This window comes from Lycorma delicatula, chromosome 3 (genome assembly GCF_047948215.1).
Source record: "Lycorma delicatula isolate Av1 chromosome 3, ASM4794821v1, whole genome shotgun sequence".
In the NCBI taxonomy this organism is placed as follows: Eukaryota; Metazoa; Arthropoda; class Insecta; order Hemiptera; family Fulgoridae; genus Lycorma; species Lycorma delicatula.
Window position 1 is genome coordinate 220,489,938 of NC_134457.1, and position 14,909 is coordinate 220,504,846.

At 30.4% G+C, this 14,909-nt stretch overlaps 1 protein-coding gene across 6 annotated transcripts in view; it reads left to right on the plus strand.

The window, feature by feature from the left end:
- The window catches only part of LOC142322447 (platelet-derived growth factor receptor alpha-like), a 90,655-nt gene that overhangs the window by 55,161 nt on the left and 20,585 nt on the right, over positions 1–14,909 (plus strand). For 2 of the 6 annotated variants that reach the window (XR_012755857.1, XR_012755856.1), the window contains exons 5-6: positions 3,699–3,948; positions 7,593–7,776. The exons of 1 other annotated variant lie outside the window; for it this stretch is intronic. The gene's annotated coding sequence lies outside the window, so the exon portion shown is untranslated. Of the gene's footprint in view, positions 1–3,698; positions 3,949–5,984; positions 6,184–7,592; positions 7,782–14,909 lie in introns of those variants that run through there. 3 more of the 6 variants (XR_012755858.1, XR_012755862.1, XR_012755861.1) reach the window with 3 other exon arrangements.

Sequence of the window (14,909 nt, forward strand, 5' to 3'; positions counted from 1 at the left end):
ATTTATCATGAATGAGACTAGAAAAAAAACCCTGAGTTATAACCCTGTTATATAAGCTGCTTTCTTTGAATGTAATGCTACACAGTCTTGTACAAATTAATAAGAACAAGAATATGTTTTCAAAAATAATCACATTTATTACATACAAAGAATGTTCAGTATTTATTGTGGTATTTTTTGCATAGTATTTTTTAATATGTCCTTCTCGCTTTTTAATAGCCATTTCAATTCTTTTAAGCATTGAACCTATAAGTATTTTTTTTACATATTTCTTGATCATGAAACCACACCTTTATCACAGGACAAATCATCTTCTCTTTGCTAATGCAGTCAATTTTTTTCAGTCTTTTCTTCATAACTACCCACAAATTTTCAATCGGGTTCAGGTCTGGTAAATTTCCAGGCCGGTCTAAACACTGAATTTCTTTTTTAGATATGAAAACTTAACTTTTTTTGATGAGTGGCAGCGAGCCAAATCTTGTTGAAAAACAGTGTTTTTGACTCCAAGTAAATCTGCAAGTTTTTAAAGTTCTGGTAGATTTGGTTTTGGTTTGCTTGGCATTTCTCCTGCCACCACCCAATTTGGTCACCCTAGATCATAAGATTGAATGTCTGTACCACAAACAGCTACAGAGCCTTGAAACAGTTTAGCGACTAGTGTTCTAAATAGCTCCTTGAACTTACCTAACAGCGTGAGCAGACTAAGCGTGGTGCCATACACCACCGGCTTATGTGTCTCAAATGCTCACTTGTCATATATTTACTAAAATGGGTAGACGCATCCCGTCAATTACTAAAAATATATATGACATCCATAAATTAAAATTTACTTTGTCTAGACATTAATTTGCTGCCACGCCTAGGTCGCTGAATACCAGAAAGTACCTGTCCACCAAATTAAAGTACTTGGAGCCTTAATTGGCTGTGGTTAGCCATATATTTCTAGGTTAGCTTATGACAGCAGTGTGGTAGGAGTATTCCCTTAAGTAAACTACTGATGTCGGTTGAACATAGCAACCCTATCAAGAAACTCCCACACGGTCCGACAGTGTGGCTCTCGCCACATTGACTCACCGCTTGTGAGTGGTCAGTTTCCCCTTGACTTCTAAGTTCCAGGGTGGCTCCCCCGAAGAGCAGGGCAGTCAAACATCAGGTGTTCATTTGACTGGACCTCCCCACAGACGCACAGGTCATCAGCTGCCAGGCGGAACCGAAACAGATATTGGTTCAAATTAACATGGTTGGTGAGCAGAGTTCACCAACCAAAAGTTCTGGTAGAGCCCTAATTTCCAATAATAGTCTGTACATTTCACTTTCATCATCCCAGTGATGGGTATTAAAGTTTTAAGTCCGAAGTAGCTGAGGCACCCTCGAATTATCTTCTTTAAAGGATACTTTACAACTTGTTTTATGTGAACGAAAACCGCTTATGTTCAAATTGGACCGATTGTAATACTTTCCCTTCTATATCTATAGCGCTATCTAGACGGGAACGTAAATTAACTACACATCTCAGGAATGGTCGAACTGACAATGTACAAGACTACACTTCATTTACACTCATACATGTCATCCTCATTCGTCTTCTGAAGTATTATCTGAACGGTAGTTACCAGAGGCTAAACAGGAAAAGAAAAAAGGTGATAATAGGTTAATGTAATCAATAACAATAGATTAACACCTTTAAGTGATGCTGTTCATTCTCATATGTTTGAAGAAATAATACTAATACTTATTGGTAATGGTGTTAATATAAACCCACATAATGAAAATAATAATACGCTTTTATCGTATTTTGAATCATGTTAGTTATATTAAAGAACATGTGAGTTTTGTGATTCAGAAAGATACTCATGTAAATATTTGTGATAAAGGTTTAACAGTAATAATTTATGTCATATTACTTGGAGAAAAAAACATAAAATAAAAATTATATCTAGATTAATTGAAAATTGTGCCTATATAGATGCAGTTGATAAAGATTGTCATACAGCTTTACGCCATGTGTTTTTACTTTTAGATAATAAAGCAAGTGTTCGTAAATATTTGGCAAATCTTTGTGAAAGTGAAACACCTTTAATTAATGCTCAAAATTATATTACAGGTGTTGAAATTGTAATAGAACTTTTATATTATTGAGAACAATGAAAATCATGTTTTATTGTTTTCTAAATTATTTTATTTTCATGTCAAACTTGCTTTTTTTCTTATCTTTGATCATGATTTAATAAAGAAAGAAAAGTCACAGATTTCCAATATTTTACACATACTCCTGGAGATGTATGTTGAAAAAGTATTATTTTGTTGCAGTTTAGATTTAAATGATTTGGATGATGTCCATTAAAAAATATTGATGTACATTCCAGATGGAAAAAAAAAGTTAAATTGATAAAAGCAGTTTTAGAAAAATTTTGTTATACAAAATTGGTAGAATCTGAATCGAATACACTTCTTCATTTTGCTATTTATTCAGAACTTATCAATGTGTTAATTATATATGGTAAAGCTGATGTTACTGCAAGAAATGATAGTGGAGAACTAGCATGTGAAACAGTAATAAATGCTTTATAGAGATTATAATCAGATAGAATTAAATATATAAGGATAAATTAATTATATTAGATATATAGAACTATAAATCGTAGTATGATCCTAAGAAATATGAAGCCGATTTAAATAATTGTTGTATTGTTGAACATTCTGATTAGTTATGTGAATGTATTTTTCTTAATTGTGACATATTATATTGCATTTCAAAATATTTGTATGATAGACATACAGATATTATGAGTACAATTTGAGTAACACCTGTTATTGTAGATTTATTTTTTTGGTTTTGATTTCCAAGGACTGGGTGATAATACTACTTACTATATTGATGAGAGAGTCTTGTATATTAATGGTTTGTTTAGGCTAACTTTCTGCAGTATTAATAAATTATTTTTTAAATATCTTCTAGTTTTCTTCGATTATTAATTGTAATGGATTCAACAATTACAACATACTTGTATTACAATTAAATTTCTGCTAATTGTTTATTGCTAGACATTAAATATTCTCTAGTAAATAAATAAATAAAAAATTCTTTAATAACTATATCTTTTCTGCATTACCTTTAAACGTTCCTGCATTACTTTTTCTGTTAACTCTGAACAATTACATTTTGTAGTTTCCCTAAAGTAAGTTAGTCATTTCCTTTTCATTAATATACAACAATTAGTAAATAATAAATATGACAGAAATTTTAGAGATGTTGGGGTATATTCACATGGAATTTCATTAAATATTTTTTATCTGTTCTCAAGATATTGTTACTGAAAAAACTCATTGTCATAAAACGAAGGAAAATGGATAGAGGTAGTTGTCTACATGTGAAAGTACATTTTTATATATTTGGATGTCCTGAATCAGTCGCTTAGATTTGACAAACATCTCCTTGTACATCTGGGAAACCCTTCTGGATAATGGTTTTATAATTTCATGTAGCTAGAGACATATTTTGATTTATGTAAAATATTTTAATAAAATATGAACAATAATTATTCTCCCTTTATAAAATTTTTTTTAAAGTGCACTATCTGATACTGGATTTAACACTTACAAACTTTAGTTCGTATGATACATTTAAAAATTTCATAAATTATTAGTTTTATTAAATTAGAAAAATATACATTTTTATTTTATTTTATGAATTTTAGTCAAAGTAACCGGAGGCAGGTACAGGTCCAGTTGGGTTGCATATGCACTAAGAGTGGAAACTTCTTGTGTTGTTTGAGCTATTAAAAGAAAAAGAAAGAGACCTATTATGTAGAAAATCTAATCTCAATATTCCAAGCGTTTTCTGAATTCCGTCTAACCAATGGTGTGGCTGTATTAAAGTTGAATATTGTCAAAGAACCTAATCATATACTTATTGCAAGTCATTGATATTGCCTCTAATTTGATATGGTGAGTTGTTTGTTCTTTGCGACTATTAATTAAAATTTTACTATTAATTAAAAAAAAAAAAATAACAAATTTGCAACCTGTTCAATGTATGTTATAAGTATTAGCAAGAAATAATTTTCAATAGTGATATCTAAAATTGTGATATATTTTGTAGTAATTTTTTACATTTACCATATTTACTTTAACATAATTTGTTAGCCTTATAATTTGTTTTTATATTTATGATTTATCTAATCTTATACTGACATGATATGTATTTGGTTCTGTTCAGATTCAAATTTATATATTTATTTACTTTTAAAATTTTCTCTTAAACAAAAAGCATCATTTGTTTATTTCCCTGCAACGTAAAGATTTTAGTTACTTATGTGCATGGTATCATTGTTTTTATTCGATAATTTTTGGAACTTGACTGTAATTTTAGTACTTTTTTATAAAATTATATACAGAGGAATACAAAAGTAGGTATATAGAAGGTATGAAGGTTTGTCTTGGTAAAGGCAGTTACTTTTATACAGATTTGAATACTAGATCATGAGATACCAGTGTTCTTTGGTGGTTGGGTTTTATTTATCCATACATATCAGGGATGGTTGAACTGAGGCTGTACAAGACTACACTTTATTTATACTCATACATATCATCCTCTGAAGTATTACCTAAACGGTAGGTAATTCCTGGAGATTAAACAGGAAAAAGAAAAAAGGTATGAAGTTTTAATTATGAAAACAATACCTTTATGAAGTCACAGTAAGGATGACATAGAAACTGTAATTAAATCAATTAATTGCATTAAGTGCAATCTCTTAAGTATTCAAATTGCCGGCCTTCAGCATTTACACATTCCTGTAGTCTAGTTTCTACACTCAAGCAAACTTTGACACAGAAGTCTTTACTGTTATTAATTTCTTGAAAATAATATCACCTCAAAAGAAAAAGTCCTTTGCCGTAAGGTCTGGTGAAAGGCAATGGGGGTTATCTGTTGAGTGATAGTCATAGTTATGCCAACAAATTTTTTGAATGATGACATCACCTTGTCTTTCTCCATTTAAAAGTGTCTTGCAGAATTTTAAACTGCAATCTGGCTTATCCTCTGTTAATCCATGAAGTAATCTTGGCCGATACATTTGCAAACTTAAACATTTCATTAGACGAACTAGAGATCTATGGGAAATATTTAACTAAGCAGAAGCTTTCTTTTTGGTTTTATTTGGGCTTCGAGTAAATGCTTGAGCAAGTAACATTTCATTTTCTGGCCACTCTTTGGCATATTACTGATGGACCCAGTTTTATCAAATGTATCACACGTCTGTAAATTGATAGTCTACTAGTAGGTGTATCGAATTCTTCTGCCCATTTCTGTTGAGCTTGTTCAGTATTCTCTGTCTTTCAGTATTGTTTGATTATTCACTGATATTGGTCGTTGCTTACATTACTAGCCATGATTTAAGCAGTGATGTTTTGAAAAAAAAGAAAACAGTAACAGAACAAAAGAATAGAACAATAACAGATGTATATTAATATTATAGTGCAGTAGTTCATAATAATTGTATACCTACCAGTAGTTCATAATAATTGTATACCTACTTTTGCACCTCTCTGTATAACATAAATTGCCAAAACTATATTGCCCCCATTTTTTGATTTTGATTAAAATTGGTGGTTATATGTTCTGAATTGAGTAAGTATTGCAAAAACATCTTCAACGACTCTTCTGACAATAATTAAATGTTCGGTTAACACTGTCATTAAACTGTTGACAAGGGTACATTCTCATCAAATATATGAGTGGATCATCTTTAATACTGTAACTGTGTATATACAGATTTGCCCGAATAGTTGATTAAATGAATGTACACCCATTCCAGTGGTGTAATACGTTGATAGTGGTAATAGTATACACTAAGTAATTGCCAGATAAATAAACTATGAATAATTTACACTTCCTTTATTTACTTTTAAAATTACATTGAATTAGTTAATACATTAAATCATCATAGTTTCATACTGAAGTTAATAAAAAATATATGTTGTAGCTAGAACAGATGTAAAATTAGTATCTGACATATTTATGGATTCTAAATCTAAGTATTGTTGAGAATAAATCCTGTTCGACAACAGGCCAAACTAATAGTGTATCATTAAGAGATAAACCATTATAGGTTTTAGCTGAGCTATCGAAGACAACTCGCATTTTAGTAGTTAGATTTGTGGGCTTAAATATTGGGTGGTAAGGTAAGTAATATATATCAGATTCATTAGTTAATAAAGCGTCAGAATTAAGTAATAAAATATGACCTAATCTTAAGTATTCTTGGATGAAGGTGTTATATTCTGATTTAAGATTAGAATTGTTGCATAATCTTCGTTCCAGATATAAGAACCTATTTTTAATGTTAATGAAGAAATCACCTATCTGGAGTTTATCAGACTTATGTGGTAATGAGGCAATAAATCTGCCTTGATTGTTCCTAGTGGTATGAAGTTGGAAGTGTGTTTCGTATGTAGAAGTTTCATTAACTGAAACATCAAAATCAAGTATAGTTGAATGATCTAAGTTATTATTGCTTGTAAAAAGGGATGTACCAGCATTCTTATGTTTAAATTTAGTAGGAAGACAACCACTAAGAATATATCCAAACTTAGTCTCTTGAATAATAGGATATCTTGAATCTCGAATAAGTTTACGAGGTAAAATAAGATTTAAATAATATCGGGCCCCGATTAAAATATTAATATTATTTGATATTTAAAATTTGGGATCCGCAAAGAATAGATTTTGAGGTAGATTAAGATAAGAAGTTTCAAATGTTAAGTAATGGAAGGTTATTAGTTATGTCGAGCAAAACAGCACAATGCACTTTGAATGAAAAGTTTTTTTATTGTGAATGCAATGTAAGTACTACACTATAATCAGATGTGACTAATGAATTATTTATACCTGAAATAGGAAAATATTTATTGAGTATATATGTGCAAAAGTTAAATTAACTGCCCGAGTCTGAGAACGACCAAAATCATAATCTACATTACATACTGCAGTAGACAAAATTGCATTTTTGTTTAATTGTGTACAATAGTCATTATTACTAAATTTACCATTACTTAATTTAAAATCAGTTTTATCAGTATGAACAAATGAACAAACCCTCTTACCCTTTATATAACATTATAGATAAAACCTTATTTGATTTTATTTACTTTATTTCCACAGCACTTTCAACATCTAGCATTAAAACTGCTATGGAAAGAGTCGATCGTCTTTACATACATATAATCGTTAGAATTTTCCTGAATTGTTCAATTTTTACATACCTGGTTGTTTAATAGGTAATAATTGTTATTTTTACTTGCCCAGGAATGTAATTTAGAGCTCAGATATTAGTCTTTAATCATACTTTTATAATCAACATTGCGATTAGTTACGAGTATAATTAATTTATATTCTATTGATTTAATTTCGACAAATATTTTGCGATGTGAATGATTTATTTTGTACTGTTAACCTGACATTATTTATTTTATTGTTATAGTTTAAATGTATCAGTGGAGTTATTCACTTAAGTATTTCATTCACAATTTTTAATTTTAGATCATATGCAGAATAAATTTAAATTAAAAATATTTTTAATTTCATTTTTCAGATTTAAAAATCAGATAAAATCAAATCAGTAGGAAGATGTTCTAAAGTTTTCAAAAGTATATTAAAGATGTTTCCAAGTCCTTCAAAACATAACATAAAGATGTGTTATGATAATATAGTTGAAGGAATTAATAATAATGATGTCGATAAGGTTGTTGAAGTATTGGTGGAAAGGAATACGATTGAAATCAAAAGGGTAATGACAAATTTTAAATTATATTATTTATTTTATAAGACAAAAAGTAAAGAAATGTTGATAATTTTATTGGATTATTTTGATGTCAAAAATATTTTTGACATTACCAATAATTTACCATCAATTATTACTGCTGCTATAATGCATGGCATGGATATCAAAATTAAGTTAATACTTCCACCTCTATCAATCAAGCGGCGTATTATTTTAACGATATATATGTAAGAGGTGTTTCGCCATTATTTCAATCTATAAAGAGTGCAAATATTAATGAAATATGTTACGATGGTAATTCAATATTAGATGCAGCAGTTAGTAACTTTTGCAGTGGTGACGATATCGAAGTTATTAAATTGTTGATGGTAAAAGCTGCTAGGAACTTATATTGTGAATTTCCTTTAAGGACATTACCATTGAATGTAGATGAAGATTTGTGGTTAGAACTTGTAAAGGGAAGACTACATATTTCTCGATACACAATATACTACATTACATGATACCTTTTTAACTAATGTAGTATCTAAAACAAGTAGAATTAAACAGTTTATAGATGTACTAAATTATAATCAATTCGAAATAGATACAATGAATAAAATATGTAATCGACTTCTATATGTGGCGCTGAATAATAATTGTTGTGCTGATTGTATTACAGAAATCATTAATAATGGTGCAAACATTAATGAAATGAAATACCTTAACTTTGTAGTAAATGATAAAGCATTATTAATAGCTTTAAAGCTTAATAGAGATAAGAAAATTATATTAGCACTTCTTGATAATGGTGCAGATGTTAATGTGATTGATGAATTTGAATGGACACCATTATCATATGCGATAAAAAAAATTATTCAGTTGAAATAATCAATAAATTAATAAATTTAGGTGCAGACGTCAATAAGTGTAATTATAATGGAGTTACTCCTTTAATGTATGCTATTAAAAATAAAAATAGTAACAATATCGCTAGATTGATTAATGCAGGAGCCGATGTAAATGCAGTGGATATAAATGGCAGAACAAGTTTTTGTTATGCTGTTATGTATTGTAATGATCAAGATGTAGTTAATTTACTTATTAATAAAGGAGATAGTAAAACAAGTAATGTTTTCGATCGGATATTAGTTATACTAAACATATTAGTTATAGAAACAAGGATAAAATAAGATGTATATGGTCAAACATTTTTAATGTATGCAATAAAATTAAATATGAATAAAAACATTATTTTTAATGCCATACATAATGTAGACAATGTGAATGCAACTGATAACAAAGGAAATTCAGCTCTAATTTATGCTATAAAGTATAAATGTGATATCGATATCATTATTAAACTCATAGAACATGGAGCTGATATTAACGTAATCGGTAATAATGGATTGACACCTTTAAAACATGCTGTTCATTCTCGTATGTTTAAAGAAATTATACAAATACGTATTGATAATGGTGTGAACATAAACACACATAATGAAAATAATATATATATATTAAAAAATGTTAATTATAATAAACAGCATGTGAGTTTTGTGATTCAGAAAGGTGCTGATGTAAATATTTGTGATAACAAAGGTTTAACGCCAATAATGTATGCTATTATACGGTAAAAAACATATTACATTAGAAATTATATGTACATTAATTCAAAGTGGCGCACATATAGATGCTATTGATAAAGATGGTCGTACAGCTTTATGCTATGCACTTTCTAAAAAAGGCTTTTATGATGAGGAAATTGCAGTGTTACTGTTAGATAATGAAGCTAGTGTTCATAAATATTTGGCAAATCTTTCTGAAAAAGACCGATAACAGTTCAACAAATGACAACATGGTCAACTTTCAATATCTCTCAAAACATTAAACCTTCACCGGCTTCTGAGATTAATTTAGTACCAATGTTATCAGGAAAGGAAAACCGGTAATAGTTCAACCAATGACACCAGACAGTCACCATTCAATGTCTCCCACTACATTAAATTATCACCTTTTTCTGAGATTACTTCAATAACAAAGTTATCAGGACAGGAAACACGATAACAGTTAGACCAACGACAACACATAGTCAGCTTTCAAAATCTCACACTACATAATCCATCACTCTCTTCTAAGATTACTTCAGTACCAATGATATCAGTATAGGAAAACCGATAATAGTTCAAACTATGACAAACAAAGTTTCATTTCAATATCTCCCACTACATTAAACCAGCACTTCCTTCTAAATTTACTTAAGTAACAATATTACCAGGTCAGGAAAGCAGGTAATATTTAAACCAGTGACACCACACTGTCACCTTTCAATATCTCCAAATACATTAAACCATTACTGTCTTAAATATAACTTTAGCAACTAGTTATCAGGAAAGGGAAGCTGATAAGAATTTCACCAATGACAAAATGCAGTTTACTTTCAATATCTCCCACTACGTATAACCATCACCTCCCTCTACGAACACTTCAGTACCAATGCTTTCAGAATAACATAATCAATAATAGTTTAACCAATGACAACACTCAGTCACCTTTCTATAACTTCGAATATATCAAACAATCACCGCCTTCTAACCATACTTAAGTTGAAATTTATCAGAATAAGAAAACCCATAATGGTTCAACCAATGACAAACAAAGGCTCCTTTAAAAATCCCCCACTACAAAAAAAATCAGTGACACCTCACAGTCACCTTTCAATATCTCCCACTACATTACAGCAGCACTGCCATCTAAAATTACTACGGTAACAATGTTATCAGAATAGGAAAGTAGATATTAATTCAACCAATGACAACACGCATTTCCTTTCAATATCTCCCACTACCTTAAACCATCCCCGCCTTTTAACATTACTTCAGTACCAATGATATCAGTATAGGATAACTGATAATAGTTCAACCAATGACAACACGGAGTCACCTTTCAATATCTCCCACTATATTTAACCAGCACTGCCTTCTAAGATTACTTTAGTTACAAAGTAATCAGTACAGGAAAGCCGATAACAGTTAGACCAGTGACGATACATAGTTAGCTTGCAACATCTCACACTAAATTAAACCATCCCCGCCATTAAGATTACTTCAGTAACAATGTTATCTGAATAGGAAAGTTGGTATTAGTTCAACCAATGACAACTCGCAGTCACTTTTCTATATCACATACTAAATTAAGCCATCCCCGCCTTTTAAGATTACTTCAGTATTAATGATATCAGAATAGGAAAACCGATAATAATTCAACCAATGACAACATGCAGTCACCTTTCATTATCTCCCACTATATTAAACTATCTGTCTTAAAGATTACTTCAGTAACAAGTTATCAAAGCATGAAAGCCAATAATAGTCATTTTTCGCAGTCATTTTTCAATATCTCTCACAACATTAAACCATCAACGCCTTTTAGTATTACTTACGTAACAAAATTATCAGAACAGTAACGCCGATAATAGTTCAACCAATGGCAACACACAGTCTCCTTTCATTATCTTCCACTACATTAAAGCAGCACTGCCTTCTAAAATTACTTCAGTAACAATATTATCAGATCAGGAAACCAGTGACACCACACAGTCACCTTTCAATATCTCCTAATACATTAAACCATTACTGTGTTAAAGATAACATCAGTAACTGGTTATCAGAAAAGGAAAGCCGATAATAGTTAAAAAAAAAAACACGCAGTCACTTTTCAATATTTCCTACGGCATAAAACCATCACTGGTTTTATGTACTAAGATTACATAAGTAACAATATAATCTGAGCAGGAAAGCTGATAATAGTTCAACCAATGAACACGCAATCACTTTTCAATATCTCCCATTGACAACCATAAACTATAATGTAGAAAATATAGAAGGCGAATGAGAGAATGATAAAAAGAAAATTCCTTAATCAGCAGAAACAAACTTAGGCAAAACAAAGAAAACTGATAAAAAACCTTGGATATCGGAGGATATATTGCAGCTGATGTATGAATGAAGAAAGTATAAGAATGCTAGTGATGAAGAAAGTAAAAGGACTTACAACAATTAAGAAATACTATAAACAGGAAGTGCAAATTAGTGAAAGAAGAGTAGATTAAAGAAAAGTGTTCAGAAATGGAAAGAGAAATGATCATTGGCAAAGTAGACAAAGCATACAGGAAAGTTAAAAAGAATTTGTGGTACATGAATTAAAATCTAATAATATGTTAAATAAAAATGGTACACCAATTTATAATATGAAAGAAAAGGTCGATAGGTGGGTTGAATATATTATAAAGTTATATAGAGGAAATGAATTAGAAACTGGTGTTATAGAGGAAGAAGAGGATGAAAAGGGAGACACAATATTGAGATCTGAATGTAATAGAACATTATCGCAGGGTCTTTCTGCCAGAAAGACTCCTCCATATTAAAAATTACTATTGTATTAGAATTACTGTGAAGTGCAGATGAGGAAGTGATAGATAGATTATACAAACTGGTGCGTAATATTTAATAAAAAGGGGAAGTTCTGTCAGACTTTAAAATGGGTGTTATTGTCATGATACCAAAGAACGCAGGAGCAGATAAATGTGAAGAATACAAAACAATTAGCTTAACTAGTCATGCATCAAAAATCTTAACTAGAATTCTATACAGGAGAACTGAGAGGAGAGCGGAAAAAGTGTTAGGAGAAGACCAATTTGGTTTCAGGAAAAGTATAGGAACAAGGGAAGCAATTTTAGGCCTCAGATTAATAGTAGAAGGAAGATTAAAGAAAAACAAACCAACATAGTTGACATTTACAGACCTAGAAAATACATTCGATAATGTAGACTGGAATAAATTGTTCAGCATTTTAAAAAAATTAGGGTTCAAATACAGAGATAGAAGAATGATTGCAAACATTTACAGGAACCAAACAGCAACAGTAATAATTGAAGAACATAAGAAAGAAGCCGTAACAAGAAAGGGAGTCCAACAAGGATGTTCCCTATCTCCGTTACTTTTTAATCTTTACATAGAACTATCAGTTAATGATGTTAAAGAACAATTTAGATACGGAGTAACAGTACAAGGTGAAAAAATAAAGATGCTACGATTTTCTGATGATATAGTAATTCTAGCCGAGAATAAAAAAGATTTAAAAGAAACAATGAACGGCATGAATGAAGTCCTATGCAAGAAAATAAACAAGAACAAAACGAAAATAATGAAATGTAGTAGAAAATGGATCACTGAATGTAAAAATAGGAAGAGAAAAGATTATGGAGGTAGACAATTTTGTTATTTGGGTAGTAGAATTACTAAAGATGGACGAAGCAGGAGCGATATAAAATGTCGAACAGCAAAGTCGAAACGACCCTTCAGTCAGAAATATAATTTGTTTATATCAAAAATTAATTTAAACATCAGGAAACGATTTCTGAAAGTACATGTTTGGAGCATAACTTTATATGTAAGTGAAACTTGGACGATCAGAGTACCTGAGAAGAAGAAAAGATTAGAAGCTTTTGAAATGCGGTGCTATAGGAGAATGTTAAAAATAAGATGGGTGGATAAGGTGACAAATGAAGAGGTGTTGCGGGAAATCGATGAAGAAAGAAGCGTTTGGAAAAATATAGTTAAAAGAAGAGACAAGACTTATAGGCCACATATTAAGGCATCCTGGAATAGTCGCTTTAATATTGGAGGGACAGGTAGAAGGAAAAAATTGTGTAGGCAGACCACATTTGGAATATGTAAAACAAATTGTTTTACAGGGATGTAGGATGTAGGGGTTATACCGAAATGAAATGGATAGCACTAGATAGGAGATCTTGGAGAGCTGCATCAAACCAGTCAAATGACTGAAGACAAAAAAAAATTGGTTATTTTTTTGTACTGAACTTTTACTTTTAGCTACTCTGTTTTCTGTCAACATTCGGGCTGTGACTCTAGATAAGTAATGATGAGTGTGTTATGATTCACAGGGCAGTAGGCATTGTGGGAAAATTTAGTAGCGTACTTTATGTATAGCATTAAAATGGACATATGTATTATTTTGCGTAAATTACAGTACTCTACATTATTCTCAAAAAACATTTCCATAAACTCGTGAGATTGTTTCCATATCCGGATCAGCCAGGTTTCAATTAGTTTGGGAAAATTCACACGACCTGGGAAATTTTCTGTTGTAGACAGGAATCCATTATTTCAGGTTTTGTTGTATAGTTGTTTGATTTGTTGGGGAGTAAGTTTATTTGATGTATAAAGAAAAAGTAAAATATTTTAATTCAGAATCATGGATAATTTGAACTTACAAAACAGGACTTACCCCAAAAACTTTTATCTGGTTAGTATATTGTTTAGTTTTAGGATAAACAGTGAGCTGACTAATAACAATAAAATCTTCTATATAAATTAATTTTTTTTTTGGTTTGTTTTACCTCCGGGTCTGCAGTCAAGCAATTCATTCCGTAGAAGATGAGATGAATGGTTTGTAGTATGTGTGTGTGAAAAATGCTATGACTGACCGGGATTTGAACCCAGGACCTCCGGGTAAAAGGCCAAGATGCTACCACTATAAATTAATTAATAGTAAATATAAAAAATTATAGTAAATTTTAATTATTCTCTGATATATATATATATATATAATATATATATACTCTTCTTTCTTCAATACATTTTTTCTATACTTCAATCTTAAGAACTCCTTCTGACCCCCTACAGTTTATAATAAAGTCCTGTGAATGACCTGCAGTGGATTCTCTTATTCCTCAAAATTTCCTGTATTCTCTGTTCTTATACACTCCTTATGATCCTGATTACAGTTTAACTAGGCTGGTCTAACCAAGTGGGCTCACGGTAAAAATAGACTTAAAATGTTTAATATTTTGGTATTTGTGCATTAACCGACGCATATTTTTTTTACATATATAGCTATTTACACATATAGATATATATGTGTAAATAAAAAAGAAGAAATTTCTTCATCTTGTTTTAAGGGCATTGACTACTATGGTCATTAGCCCTAATTATATATATTATTGTAACACATTATTTTTGTTGTAAGTTATTTTATTTCACGTTATTCTACTTGTCATCGCAATAATTTTGTTCATTTATTTAGTTTATTTGGCTGTGGTGTTTTTGTCATTCAGTTTCCTTCCAT